Source organism: Macaca nemestrina, chromosome 15 (genome assembly GCF_043159975.1).
Source record: "Macaca nemestrina isolate mMacNem1 chromosome 15, mMacNem.hap1, whole genome shotgun sequence".
In the NCBI taxonomy this organism is placed as follows: Eukaryota; Metazoa; Chordata; class Mammalia; order Primates; family Cercopithecidae; genus Macaca; species Macaca nemestrina.
The window spans coordinates 35,379,841-35,394,564 of NC_092139.1; the positions used below are offsets into that span (position 1 = coordinate 35,379,841).

Genomic DNA, 14,724 nt, shown 5'->3' on the forward strand with positions numbered 1-14,724 from the left:
CTGAAATGCAAGCTATCCAGGGTAAGTGGCCTCCTTTTGAACTGTAGATTAGTTCCTGCCCTGTTTCAGTTCCTTTGAACAATCTGTGGGCAACTGGGAGGTGACAGAGTGGTCGAACCTCCAGCTGTGACCGACACTGACTTCTCAGGCTGAATCACCTGCAGCTCCTCCTCACCCGCCACTCCTGGAGGGAAACACAAAACAGTCATTTATTCATCCTTATGTGGTGGTTATGTTTTCTGAAGTGTTTATCAATGACTTTCATTGACTGAGTACACCCCAGGAGTGGGCCTTGAGCCCAGCACACTGCATGTATTATCTCATTTAACCCTCACAACAAGCCTGTAACATGAGACTGTATTACAAGTGAGGACACTGTGGCACAGTGAGGTCCAGTTTAATGGTGGAGTATGAGGTTGAGGACCTGAGTAGAACTCCTGAACCGTCCTTGGAAATTTCATGCTTTGCCAAATATTTATGTCTCTACTTTCTGGCCAAATGGAGTGTTGCTTTTTCTGAATCATTCCATTGGGTGGGGTGATATGACTTCTTTAGACCACTGAGTTCTGAGCAGAACTGATGGGTATAATTTGTGGTCTGTGCATTTAACGGCAAGAGCCTCTGTGTATCAACTGCTCCCTTCCACAAAGACCCACAGGGCTCTGATGGAAGCTACTTCCTCGATTTGGATTCCTGAGTGACTATGAAAGACAGAACTCTCAACACACAATGAATATATGGCTTAAATAAGAAATAAAACATTTTTTAAGGCCTGAAATTTTTTATCCATAGCATAATCACATTACATTAGTTTCCTAATGATGCTGTGACAAATTACTACTAAATTTATGTACTACAACAATAGAAATGTATTATTGTATACTTCTGGGGGTCACAGTACAAAATTGGAATTGTTGAGCTATAACCAAGAAAAAAGAGAAGAACTCAAATACACAAAGGTGGAGAATAAAACTTTGGTTTCCTGGAGTAGGGTTGGGGAAGGTTATGGAGAGATGTATGTCGAAAGATACAAAATTGCAGATAGGATGAAAAACTCTACAGATGTCATGTACAACATGAATACCCTAGTTAATAATATTGAATTGTTCTCACAATTTTTACTAAAAGATAAGATTTTAGATGCACTTGGCATACACACAAAACAAGGCAACTATTTGAGATGATGGTTATGTTCACTTGCTTGACTATAACAGTACCTCTCTCTATATATATCTCAAAGCACTTTTAAATATATACAATCTAAACAGGTGTCAGCAGAGATAATAGTTTTGGGTCTCTGTCTCTTACCTGTCCAGTTCTAGAGGTTGTTCACATTCCTTTTCTTACAGTTTCATCTTTCCATCACTCCAACCTCTTGCTTTCATTATCACATGTCTTTCTTTAATTCTTGCTCTCCTGCCTCCTACTTATAAGGACTCTTGTAATATATTGGTCCCATCCTGATACTAGACCAAGACTTTAAAACAACTGTCTTAAAATGCTCAAAGGGAGCTGGGTGCAGTGGCTCATGCCTGTAATCCCAGCATTTTGGGAGGCTGAGGTGGGTGGATTGCCTGAGGTCAGGAGTTCAAGACCAGCCTGGCCAATGTAGTGAAACCCCATCTCTACTAAAAACACAAAAAATTAGCTGGGCATTGTGGCAGGTGCCTGTAATGCCAGCTACTAAGGAGGCTGAGGCAGGAGAATCACTTGAACCCGGGAGGCAGAGGTTGCAGTGAGCCAAGATCATACCATTGCATTCCAGCCTGGGCAACAAGAGCAAGATTCCATCTCAAAAATGCTCAAATAGCTAAAGGAAAACATGGACAAAATCTAAAGGAAATTAGGATAAGATATATTAACAAAATGAGAACATCAGCCAAGAGATAAAAAACATTTAAAAAGAACCAAACAGAAGTATAAGAACTGAAAGTCATGATAATGAAACATTCACTAGAGGAGTTTCATAATAGATTTTAGCAGGAGGAAGAAAGAATCAGAAAACTTGAAATGAAATTATTGAGTCTCCAGGATAGAAAGACAAAAAAGAATAAAGAAAAAGGAACAGAACCTGAGGGACTTATGGGATACCACTAAGTGGATGAACATACACATTATGAGAATAACAGAAGAGGAAGAGACACAGAGAGGAAGAAGATGGTTATTTGAAGAAATAATATCCCAAGTCCTCCCAAAGTTGATTAAATATGTGAATCTACAAATATAAGATGCTGAACAAACGCCAAGTAAGATAAACTCAGAGATCCACACTAAGATATATTATAATCCAACTATTGAAAGCTAAAATGAAACAAAGAGTCTTGAAAGCAGCAAGAGAGAAGCCATTCCTCACATACAAGAGATCCTCAGTAAGATTGTTGGCTGAGTTCTTATCAGAAGCATTGGAGGCCAGAGGCAGTGGGATGTTATGTTTAAAGTTCTGAAAGAAAAAAAAAAAAAGCCATCAACTAAGATTTCTATACCTGATAAGACCATCATTCAAAAATACGGGATAAATTAAGATATTCATGGATACACAAAAGCTGACAGAGTTCATCTCCTCTAGACCTGCCCTACAAGAAATCTTAAAGGGAGTCCTTTAGGTTGAAATGAAAGGTTGCAATATAATATCTCAAAGTTGTCTAAAGAAATAAATATTTTCGGTTGTGGTGTACAATTTTAGAACTCCATATTTTTCTCATGCCTTGATGTCCCCACAAATAGTGTGTGAGCACCCTGCCCAGGCAACGAAGTGCCAGTGTGATAAGTCTGGTCCCTGCCACTAGTTCTTGCCCTCCCCTACTGTAACCTAGTGATATTCAAACACACCAGTGAAATTCCCTCATGCCATTTGCTTGTGTACTTTACTGTGACTCCTAATAAAGGCATTTTCCCAGGGGTCCACCCAGTCTCATCTCCCCACCTGCTAAGTTGAGCCCTTTCTCTAGGAGCTCCTTCTAAATGGTTCCCTGTATGGCATGTCATGCTTCACCTTCTAGGAACTATGAGTAAAATAAATCATTTAATTTTATATGCCTCTCGGAGTATGATTTCTGCAACTATGTTGGAATGATCCCCAAAGATCCCACCAGTGAGTGATACTTACTCCACCATTTACAACACAACTGGTGATGAGAATGAATCATTTAAAATGGGTAGAAAGTTCCCAGGAGATATTTTTCTTAACTGCTGCTGGCTCACTAATTTGCTATCCCAATTGGCTCCACCAATAGAGAGGGCTTTATATCCTGCTGGCAAGATGTGCACTACTTTGTGCTTCTGCCAAACTCTCCATCCTATAGTATGGATCCTGTCCCAATATCAGTAACACACCCCAGGATACCACTTCCTATCCATGATTCCAGCAAAAGGAGGATAATTAAACTATCATTGCCAGGGATCTGAAGTTACTGGGCCATGTGGATTGGCTACTTCTCAGTGTACTTCGGAGTGATTTTGATTTGAAGAAGAACTCCTGCTGATAGAATGGAGATCTCGTTTGGTGCTGAGTGCATATCACTCTGTTCCAGCCTCAGTAATAAAGACAAGTTGAGGGGTCCGGTGGGCTACAGCTTGGGTGGGTGGTGTTGTCCCCACTGTTCAATGTGTTGTTGAATTACAGCAACACAGATGCTTCTCAGCTTGTGATGAGGTTATGTCCCAGTAAACCCATCCTAAATTGAAAATATTGTGAGTCAAAAATGCATTTAACATACCTAACCTACTGAACATCATAGCTTAGCCTAGCCTACCTTAAATATGCTCAAAACTTAAATTAGCCTAGAGTTGGGCAAAATCACTGACACAAAGACTACTTGATAAAAAAAAATTATTGGATATCTCCTGTAATTTATTGAATACTGTACTGAAAGTGAAAGAATGGTTGTATGCGTACCTGAAGTATGGTTTCTGCTGAATGTATCACTTGCACACCATTGGAAAGTAAAGACTTAGAAATCGAACCATTGTAAGTCAGGGACCACTCATAATTTCCTCTCTTCTCTCTTGGTGTCAGGCAGCCCTCCTTTCTCAGAGAGTCCTCCATAGCACCTTATAAAGCTCTGTGCTTCCAGGGCTGGTGAGAACTCTGTTTCATCCCCTGCTGCTGTTGCTTTCATCTCCCAACTCCATTGGATATCTCAGATCTCATCCACAGAGATAGGTGGCTCAATGTTTTTAAAAAGTAGAGAAAAGACAGAAGGGGCACTTTGATCTCACTCCCCCAAGACACTTGGTTTCTTGGATCATTTGGGATTATAAATCTGGATAGGAAGCCACTCAGGACTACCAGGGGCTTCTCAGGTAAACATCCAAAGAGAGAGGGGAAATCTGTATCCACTCATAGATGCAAGCCATTCCAAAGGATTTTGCATCCTGGGCAACATGGCAAAACTCTGTCTCTCAAAAAAAAAAAAAAAAAATCAACCAGGTGTGGTAGAGCATGCCTGTAGTCCCAGCTACTTAGGAGGCTGAGGTGGGAGGATTGCTAAAGCCTGGGAGGAGGAGGCTGCAGGGAGCCATGATCGTACCACTGCATTCCAGCCTGGGTGACAGAGCGAGATCCTATCTCAAAAAAAAAAAAAAAAATATATATATATATATACACACACACACACACACATACATATATATATACATATACATATCTATATATAAAATAAATAAATAAAGGATTTTGCTGAAGAGAACAGAAAAGGGAGGGGGATGGACTGATTATACTGGAGTCATCAGGGCCATCTCAGGGAGAGGCTACTGCCTAGGGGTGCCATCCTCTTCCTGCTTTTCCTCTTATCAACCAGAGACAGAAATAAAGACATAGCTTCCAGAGGCAATAATCCCAAAATAGGAAAAAAAGAAGGAAAGGAATACATTAACACTTATGTGCTGAGCAAGCGTTAGGTTTAGAAAACATAATGCTACCCTTAGATTACATAATGATTTAAAAACAATACACAGCAGGAAAAAGTAAAAGATAATTAAATAAATTCTGGGTACATCTATATTGTAATATAAATTGCGCGAAAACCTTTTAATCCGAGGAATGTGATGCCCCTTTCAATGAGAAAGCAGTCATGTCCCACTTCCCTCCTTCAGCTAAGTAATCATCTCTTGAGGTTGCTTGCCATGTGGACTCTAGACTAACTGATGCCCCAAGTAGCTACAAAATAATGTAACAATGCCATATGTGGACACCACAAGTCATACTCTATAGTTAAATAATGTATAAAGGTTACTAATCGATGTTATTTTTGTAAAGCAATGAGAATTCCTGAGAAAAACATTTGTAATCATACCCTCCCCTGGTTTGTCCTTTTTCCTTAAAAGCTCGAGTCTGTTCTTTATTCTCCAAAGTGACTTGGAGGTGTTTCCTGGGTTACAGTCTTCAAATTTGGCCCAAATAGACCTTCTACTTATATTAATTTTACCTATGTTTCTTCTTTTAGTTAGACATATCTGTTATAGTCAGCAGGATTCAGAGTGACCTCCCAACCCTGAACACACTGCCTTCCCTTTTGGGCTCAGTGCTTGGTACCAGCATTAACGCAGTATGTTCCTCACACTCCATAGGCTTCACAGGGTGCAAAAGGGTGTGTCCTCCTGAATTCAGATCTCCCTTTCTTTTTTAGTGAGGTTTTGCCATTATTTGGGCTGTTCTCTCCAACTGTCTCTTTTTAGAATGGAGGTTTTGATCTCTGTCTATGGGCAGGAGATTCTGGTTTCAGGAATAAAACAAAAGATAACTGTCTCTTCCGCTGCTATTTCACAGCAGGTGTTCCAGGTCACAGCATTGGCAGTCTTGCATAAGTAGTTTCATTTCTTTTGGCCTAAAATTACACAGCATGCTGTTAAAATTGTAGCTGTTTTCTATTGCATGAAATTCAGACTTGTATTTTCATTTGTGACCAATTCCTGTTTGTTCACAACCAAAAGAAACATGAGGATGAGTTCAATTCTCCCGAAGAGAATTGCATGAACAGTTGTTACATGCAAGAGAGGGATTCATGACTCACTGGTGACACTTTGTGGAGCGATGCTCACAGAGCAACACACTTTGATCTGATACATTGTCCTAACCTTAGCCACTTTTGAAAAGGAAATTCTAAAATTAAGGGAAACTGCTGGACAAAACTGAGCTTTCCTTTAAGGGGCAACCATCCTTAGGAAGACCAGCTGCATTTGTGTATAATATATATTGTGTTAGTCTGTTCTCACACTGCCATAAAGAAATACCTGAGACTGGGTAATTTATAACGAAAAGAGGTTTTGTTAGCTGGGTGTGGTGGCTCATGCCTGTAGTCCCAGCACTTTGGGAGGCAGAGGCAGGGGGACCACCTGAGATCAGGTGTTCGAGACCAGCCTGACCAACATGGTGAAACCTCATCTCTACTAAAAATACAAAATTAGCTGGGCATGGTGTGGTGCTGTGCCTGTAATCTCAGCTACTTGGGAGGCTGAGGCAGGAGAATTGCTTGAACCTGGGAGACATATTGCAGTGAGCTGAGATCACACCTTTGCACTCTAGCCTGGGCAAACAAGAGCAAAACTCCCTCTACAAAAAAAAAAAAAAAAAGAAGAGGGCATGACAGTATTTGTTTCCAGGGAGACCTTAGGAAGCTTTTATTCTTGGCAGAAGGCAAAGCAGAGGCAGGCATCTTACATGGCAAGAGAAGGATCAAGAGCGGTGGGGTAGGTACTACAAGCTTTTAAACAACCAGCTCTCAGGAGAACTCACTACCACCAAGATATCAAAACGGATGGCACTAAGCCATTCATGAGAATTCCACCTCCATGATCCAATCACCTCACACCAGGCTCTACCTCCAACCGTGGGGATTACAATTCAACATGGATTTAAGGACATGGATCCAAACCATATCACATATAGTTTTCCATCTTGCAAATGGCTAGGTAAATGGACTCATGTGACTTGAGGTGACCCCAAAACACATTGGCCAAAATGGAGGCCCTTTTAAATTTTTAAATTCATGTATCTGTGTACACAATTGGAAAAAGCAGTTTTCGTAACTAAATTGAATGGGAGACCTACTTTCTGTTCGTCTTAATTGAAATCTGATAATAAGATATTTGAAAGTAAGTTTAAATGCTAGTTCTCCTCGAACTCCTCCAGAAAATTCTTTACATGCTCAAACTGACTCTTCAACTTTGCTACAAGAATTACAAAAGTCACTCTAGCCTTCCTCAGGCCTTTCTCAGTCTATTGGAGATGTAAATTTAACCATGTCTTTGAAATGTTAACATCCAAGGAATTAGATAAGCAGCATTCCAACTAACATTGGATTTGAAAAAGAGTTAAAGTTTAGACCCACCACCAAATTCCTTTTCTCAGTGGATAAATTTAGGTCAGGAAAGAAACATTTGAAATAATTAATTTGAATTCTTTGTTTTGGATTATTTGTATGACTCTTCACATTTAAGGGTATCTATTTCTAATCCTTTCTACCCACATGAGCATCTTCTGATTTCCTGTTTTACCACTGTCTGTTTGTGTTTTTTGTTTTTTGTTTCAGACAGATTTTCACTCTTGTTGCCCAGGCTGGAGAGCAGTGGCGTGATCTCGGCTCACCTCTGCCTCCCACGTTCAAGCGATTGTCCTGCCTCAGCCTCCCGAGTAGCGGGGATTACAGGCACATACCACCACGCCCAGCTAATTTTTTGTATCTTTAGTAGAGATGGGATTTCACCATGTTGGCCAGGCTGGTCTTGAACTCCTGACCTTAGGTGATCCACCCGCCTTGGCCTCCCAAAGTTCTGGGATTACAGGTGTGAGCCACCGTGCCCAGCCACCACTGTCTCTCTTAATCTTCTGTTTGGCCTTTGTGTATGGTGGTCAGCTAAGAAATTGAGACCCTAGAGAATATGGTCAGATAGATTTGTGTTGCACTACCTTGAGGCTAGTGAAACTCTCCTTTCTTTGAGCTGTTCTTGGAAGAGATCTGGATCTTGAATGGCTGCAAATATTTTTGTTCCACTTTGGAGATCTTGGATAAATCAATAAAAGGCATTTGGGGTTTGGTCTGTGCATTGGTTTTGAGTCATCCGTTCAGGTATAACTTTGATTTAAAACTTGGGTTTATATTTAGAATATAAGAACTTTTGGTTTATTTGTTTAGCCTTCTCTCCAGCTAATAAAAACATATGCTCAAAAAGAAAGTAAACAATCAAGCAAATTTCAAAGACAAACAGCTTTAAATAGTGATTACCCTAGAACTCTAATAAACAATCATGTCCCACTCCCAAAACCCCTTCTTAATGTAAATTTCAGAAAGAAGAAGAAAAGAAACAGGAATGTTTACTGTTTGCCCAGCTAAAGTCAGATAAAACAATTTTTAACAGCTCTAAAGTGAGAAGTTGAATTATTAATAATTAAAAGCTGATATTTAGGATATATATATTGAGACCTCTGTTCACCCTGTAAAAGCTTCTCAGTAGACTGTATTTCTCTCTTCTTAAGCCCCTGCTAACTATATGTGCTCTCTCTACCTACTTCTCTTCTTATTGACATGATTTTTGCTATGGATGAAGTAAAATTTCATTGGCCTTTTGGAAAAGAGGGTCTCCTAAATTGGCTCCTCTAAAACTTGTTCTATTTCTTCTCACTTCTGCTCCTTCTTTCTTTCACCATCTCTAATACCATCTGAAGAAATACAGAGGAGACTTCTAGCAGCCCTGAGACCCCTTGAGGAACCTAGAAGGAGGTGCCACAACCCCCGTTTTGAACGTTTTTTGTCTTCCTTGCGATGTTCCCCAAGAGTCATGGGTAGGCTTGTCTCATATCTAAAGCTCTGCTGTCTTTGACTTTGAGTTCCTTGAGCTCTGTGGCTAGTGTGAGAGAGAATTTGACCCTGGTGTGTGTGACGGCTGGCAAGTCACTGGTGAGAGCTGCAGCTTTGGAAGTAGCTGACAGCATGTGCAAGGTATGGTTATTCCTGCAGGAAGCTATTTGTTTCTTTGTGTGTTTAGAAGAGACAGGCACGAGGCTAAGGAAATGCTTATCAACGAGGGCTAAGATTCCTCTGAGGGATGAGCTGACTGTCTTAATTTAATTTAATAATTGTCTTAATTTAATACTTAATTTAGGAGAGCTAAATAATTAAATATGAGGCCAAAGTACATAAGAAAGCAGCAGTCTTTTATTGCAAATATGCACACACTCTCAGGCGAGGTTCTGGGTCCACAAGCAGGAGGGGCAGAAGAAGTCACACCGGCTCCTGCCGGCAGCAGACTTTTATGCATTGGTACTGGAAGCGGGAGGGCAGTGGGCGGGATAAGGGCGTGATAGAGGCGTCTCCATAGGCGTGGCTGGGTAAGTTTCGATCTCTTCGGATTGACGTCACCTGGCGCATGCTCGGTTGATCTGCATCTTCCCGGGCGCGGCTGCATTTTCCCGCGGGAAAGTTGGTGAGGAAGAACCCGGAAGCAACATAGATTGTGCCTTCTTGTTCACCTTCCTCCATCTTGTCCTTTCTCCCTCACCCAAACACTGACCACAGAGGAGGCTGATTGGTGTTGGGTCTCCCACCAGCTTCAGGGAACCTCCTTGCAATAAGGTATGTTGTGGAAGGGTTCAGCAGGCCAGTGCTACGATATTTTCCTCTTTGTGGGGACCCGGGATTCAGTGTAAAAGTGAGATCCATGCTTTTTAAAGATCTAGATGCTCTGCCCTCCAGCCGTGCCTGCTTTTCACAATTCAAATATTAGGTGCTGAAAACTGCAAATGCTTTCTTGGCCCCATTTGTTAATGGGCTTGGCCCTAAGCTCAGTGATCTAGGTTTTAAAAAAAGGGAAACTGGCGTTTCATCCCTAATATAATACTTTCTGGCATTTGACTGGCTGTTTTGAAAAGGTTTCTGATTGTTTCCTCATAAAATCCTGTAGTGAGTTCCCATGGTTTTGTGTTTCCTTGGCATGCATTCATTCTTAAGCTCCCTCTAAATAACACACCCAAATTCCTCTTTGAAAATGTTTAAATTCTCTCTCTGCTTTGAGATGTAAATTGGATACCACAGACTTGGTAAGGGTTTTGGCCATGTGGGAAAGACAAACTTTAACTAGTTTAATTTATAGAGGCACAATTTAATCCAACTGTCCTTTTAAATTAGTGGGTTTTAGCTAAAACTGTAAACTCAAGGCTAAATATCTTTATTTGTATCTGTCTGTATTTTTATGTGTACATGTGTACATGTATGTGTTTGTGTATTGTCTACATGACACCCACTTCACTTAAAGATAAATGAATGATCATAAATTAAGTAAGCTCAAATATTTTTAAAGTTCATATGACTTTAGTAATTTCTGGTAAATAAAATTAATTTCAATATTGTTGGTGAAGTAAAATTAAAATGCCTTCAGAATTATCAGTGTTAAATATAATTCAGAATTTTTTTGCATGGGCCATTGGTGAGACAGATTTTCATAGTTAGATCTGATTGAAAACTGAATTTATACTGTCTCTCCTAGATGTTTTAATGTCATAAAATTGTTACCTCTGTGACACCTTTATACTTATTTAACTTCTCTGTGGCCTTATGTCTTTGGTATTGAGCCCATAGATTCCAGGGTCAAGAAAAGTGGTCATGGTGAGATCTAGGGACATAGGTGTGTTTCCATCGCCGGGGCCCCATCCTTCCTGCCCCAGCTGTGCCTCTTGGCAATTCTGGGAGGGGTCCAATCCTTCAGGCATTGCCTTCACAACTTTGTCCTCTCTCCTGGGCTCTGTATCTTGTATATAACAATTAAATAAGGAAATATTTTGATCAAAAGAGAGAAATGAGAAAGTAAAGAAACTTTTAAAATTTTTTTTATTTTTAGTTCTGGGGTGCATGTGCAGGTTTGTTACATTAACGTGTGCCATGGTGGTTTGCTGCACCTATCAACCCATCACCTAGGTATTAAGCCCAGCATGCATTTGCTGTTTTTACTAATGTTCTCTCTCCCTAGGCCCCAACCCCGTCAGGCCCCAGTGTGTGTTGTTCTCCTCCCTGTGTCCATGTGTTCCCATTGTTCAGCTCCCACTTATAAGTGGGAACATGCAGTGTTTGGTTTTCTGTTCCTGCGTTAGTTTCCTGAGGATAATAGCTTCCAGCTTCATTCATGTCCCTGCAAAGGACATGATCTCATTACTTTTTATGGCTGCATAGTATTCCATAGTGTATATGTACCACATTTTCTTTATCAAGTCTATCATTGATGGGCATTTGGGTTGATTCCATGTCTTTGCTATTGTGAATAGTGCTGCAATGAACATACATGTGCATGTATCTTTGTAATAGAATGATTTATATTCCTTTGGGTGTATACTCTGTAATGGGATTGCTGGGTCAAATGGTATTTCTGGCTCTAGATCTTTGAGGAATCACCACACCATCTTCAACAGTGGTTGAACTAATTTACATTCCCACCAACAGTGTAAAAGCGTTCTTATTTCTCTGCAACCTTGCCAGCATCTGTTTTTTTCTTGACTTTTTAATAGTGGCTATTCTGACTGGCATGAGATGGTACCTCATTATGGTTTAAATTTGCATTTCTCTAATGATCAATGATGTTAAGCTTTTTAAATGTTTGTTGGCTGCATGAATGTCTTCTTTTGAGAAGTGTCTGTTCATGTCACAAATAAACCATTTATCTGTGTAATGTGAGTCCCCTTTAAAGCATCATGCTCAGAGAGGCATTAGAATGAGACAGCAATCATATCCCACTTCCCTGCCTGAGCTAAGTGATCCTCTCTTAAAGCTACTTCTCAGGTGGACTCTAGACTAACTGACACCCCACATAGCTATAAATTAATCTAACATGTCTCACACAAACACCATAACTCCTATCCTACAGTTCAACCATGTATAGCCAATAGCCAATAACTAATTAATGTTATTCTGTAAGCAATGAGAGTACCTGAAAAATGTAATCACCCCTTCTCCTAATTCATTCTTTTTTCTTTAAAAGCTCAAGTCTGTCCTTTGTAGACCAGAGCACTTCCCAAGGTAACATGGAAGTGTACCATGGCTTGCATTCCTCAAATTAGGCCCCAATAAACTTATTTTGGTACAGTGAGGCTCTCTCTGCTCCATGTGCAGACAGATATCCAGGCATTTGCCTGGTTCAGCAGCCTGAACTGCCCAATTCTCCCTAGACATAGATGGTGGTGCAGTGAAGCTGTTTGTGCTCCACAGGCAGACAGATCTCCAGGCATTTGGAGCACTTACTTGCATGGTTCAGCTGTCTCAATTGCTCCGCCCCTCTTGTGCAGAGACCCTGTTTGCTACACTCCCAGGCAGATATCCAGGAAATCAGAGCATTGACTTGCCTGCTGTAACAGCCTGAGTTACCCCACACCTCTTGTTCAGAACTCTTAGTGCAGGGGAGCCCTCTCTGCTCTATACCCAGGAAGATCTCTAGACGTTTGGAGAATCCACTTTCCTGGATTAAAATGGACCCTTAAATCATCAGGGAGGGCTGCTTAGAGAGGTGGCAGGGGTAGAAGTTCAGCTGGTGCCACTACCCATCCCTGTGCAGAGATCTTGGGACTAAGGAGGTTTCCCAGCTCCACATGTAGGCACACCTCTGGGCACTTGGGAGCTGCACACTGGATTCTCTCTTGGTACTGGTGCTGGGGCCTGCTACTGGGAGACAAGAAGGCAACCTGCCCAGTCAGGCCCCATGCTTCATGGCCCCTAACCGCCTGGGGTTGAGCAGGGAGCTCAGAACATTGTGCATTCCACAAATCAGCCCATTGCCTAAGGCAACATGAGGGTTTCTGCCAGTAAACAAAGATCAAGAGTATACCCACCACTTTGGGTAACAAAGATCAAGAGTATACCTGGCCGCAAACCCAGAGATGATGCTTATAGGTTAAATAGCCCAGCCCAATATAAAATCTGCCAGAAGAAATGCATAGGGCTCTAGAAGCAAAACCAAAAGATCCTATCCAGCATTCTCTATAGTTACAACCCCTGGGGTGGGGAAGGGGCAAGGAAAAAAGGAAAGGAAAAGATGAAATATATATTATAGGGAAAGAAAGAAAAACGAAAATCTTACCCACCTTAAAATATTTACAAAAGTCAGAAAGGCCAGAGTCTCCAGATAAGAATGAACCAGCACAAGAATTCTGGCACCATGAAAAGTCTGAATATAGTAACATATCGGCACCGCTGCCAGTGCAGATGTGCACATGGATGCCAGTGGGCCTCCCCACCAGCAAGATAAAAGGGGAAACAAAACCCATCCAAAGGACAGCAACTTCAAAACCCATCCAGAAGACAGCAGTTTCAAAGACTGAAGGAGCGTCAGCTCACAAAGATGAGAAAGAACCAGCACAAGAATTCTGGCAATGCAAAGAGCCAGAGTACCTTCTTACCTTCAAACAATTGTACTAGGTTCCCAGGAATGATTCTTAACCAGGCTGAAATAGTTGAAATAACAGAAATAGAATTCAGAATATGGATGGCAACAAAAATCACTGACATTCAGGAGAAAGTTGAAATTCAATCCAAAGATTCTAAGACATACAATAAAATGAAACATGAGATGAAAGACAAAAAGTCCATCATAAGAAAGAACGAATCTGATCTCATAGAGCCAAAAAACTCACTTCAAGAATTTCAGACTATAATTGCAAGTATTAATAGCAGAATCAAGCAAGCTGAAGAAAGAATCTCAGAGCTTGAAAACTGCCTCTGTGGAATAACTCAGTCAGACAAATATAAAGAATAAATAATAAGGAAGACAGAATAAAACTTCTGAGAAATATGGGATTACATGAATACACCAACTCTATGACTCATTGGCATCCCTGAATGAGAAGGAGAGAAACCAAGCAACTAGGAAGAAATATTTCAAGATATCATCTATGAAAATTTGCTCAACCTTGCTTGAGAGGCCAACATTTAAATTTAGGAAATGCAGAGAACCCCTGTGAGATACTACATAGAAAAGAGCATCCCCAAGACACATAGTCATCAGATTCTCCAAGGTCAAAATGAAAGATAAAATGTTAGAGGCAGCTAGAAAGAAGGAGAAAGTTGCCTACAAAGAGAAGCTCATTTGTCCATTAGCAGAAGCCCTATAAACCAGAAGAGATTGGGGCTATATTTAGCATTCTTAAAAAAAAGAATTTTCAACAAGAATTTCATATCCAGCCAAACTTAGCTTCATAAGAGGAGAAATAAGATTCTTTTCAGGAAAACCAATGCTAAGGGAATTTGTTACCACCAGACCTGCCTTACAAGAGGTCCTGAAGAGGGTGCTAAACATAAAAAGGAAATACTATTAGCAGCCACTGCAAAGTACATAGTACAATGACATTATAAAGTAACCACACAAACAAGTCTGCATAATAACCAGCTAAAAGCATGATGACAGGATCAAATCCACACATATCAATACTAACCTTGATTACTAAATGCGCTAAATCCCCCAATTAAAAGGCACAGAGTGGAAAGCTGGATAAAGAAGCAAAACTCAATGATATGCTGTCTTAAGAGACTCATTCCACATGCAATGACACATATAGGCTCAAAGTAAAGGGATGGAGAAAGATCTGCCATGCAAACAGAAAACAAAAGAGCAAAGATTGGTATTTTCATATCAGATAAAACAAGCTTTAAACCAACGACAGTAAAAAAAAAAAAAAAAAAAAAAAAAAAAAATCCAAAGAAGGTCAATAAAGGTTTCCATTCAACAAGAACACTTAGCTAAATATATATACAA

At 40.5% G+C, this 14,724-nt stretch overlaps 1 long non-coding RNA gene and 1 pseudogene across 5 annotated transcripts in view; one reads left to right on the plus strand and one right to left on the minus strand.

Annotated features, from left to right (window-relative positions):
* The window catches only part of LOC105481635 (signal-regulatory protein beta-1-like), a 56,041-nt pseudogene extending 55,786 nt beyond the window's left edge, over nt 1–255 (minus strand).
* A 9,126-nt stretch (nt 256–9,381) lies between these two features.
* Nucleotides 9,382–14,724, plus strand: part of LOC105481631 (uncharacterized) — a 60,007-nt gene continuing 54,664 nt past the window's right edge. For all 5 annotated transcript variants that reach the window (XR_011613471.1, XR_011613473.1, XR_987054.3 and 2 more), the window contains exon 1: nt 9,382–9,569. This is a non-coding gene — a long non-coding RNA (uncharacterized lncRNA). The remainder of the gene's footprint in view (nt 9,570–14,724) is intronic.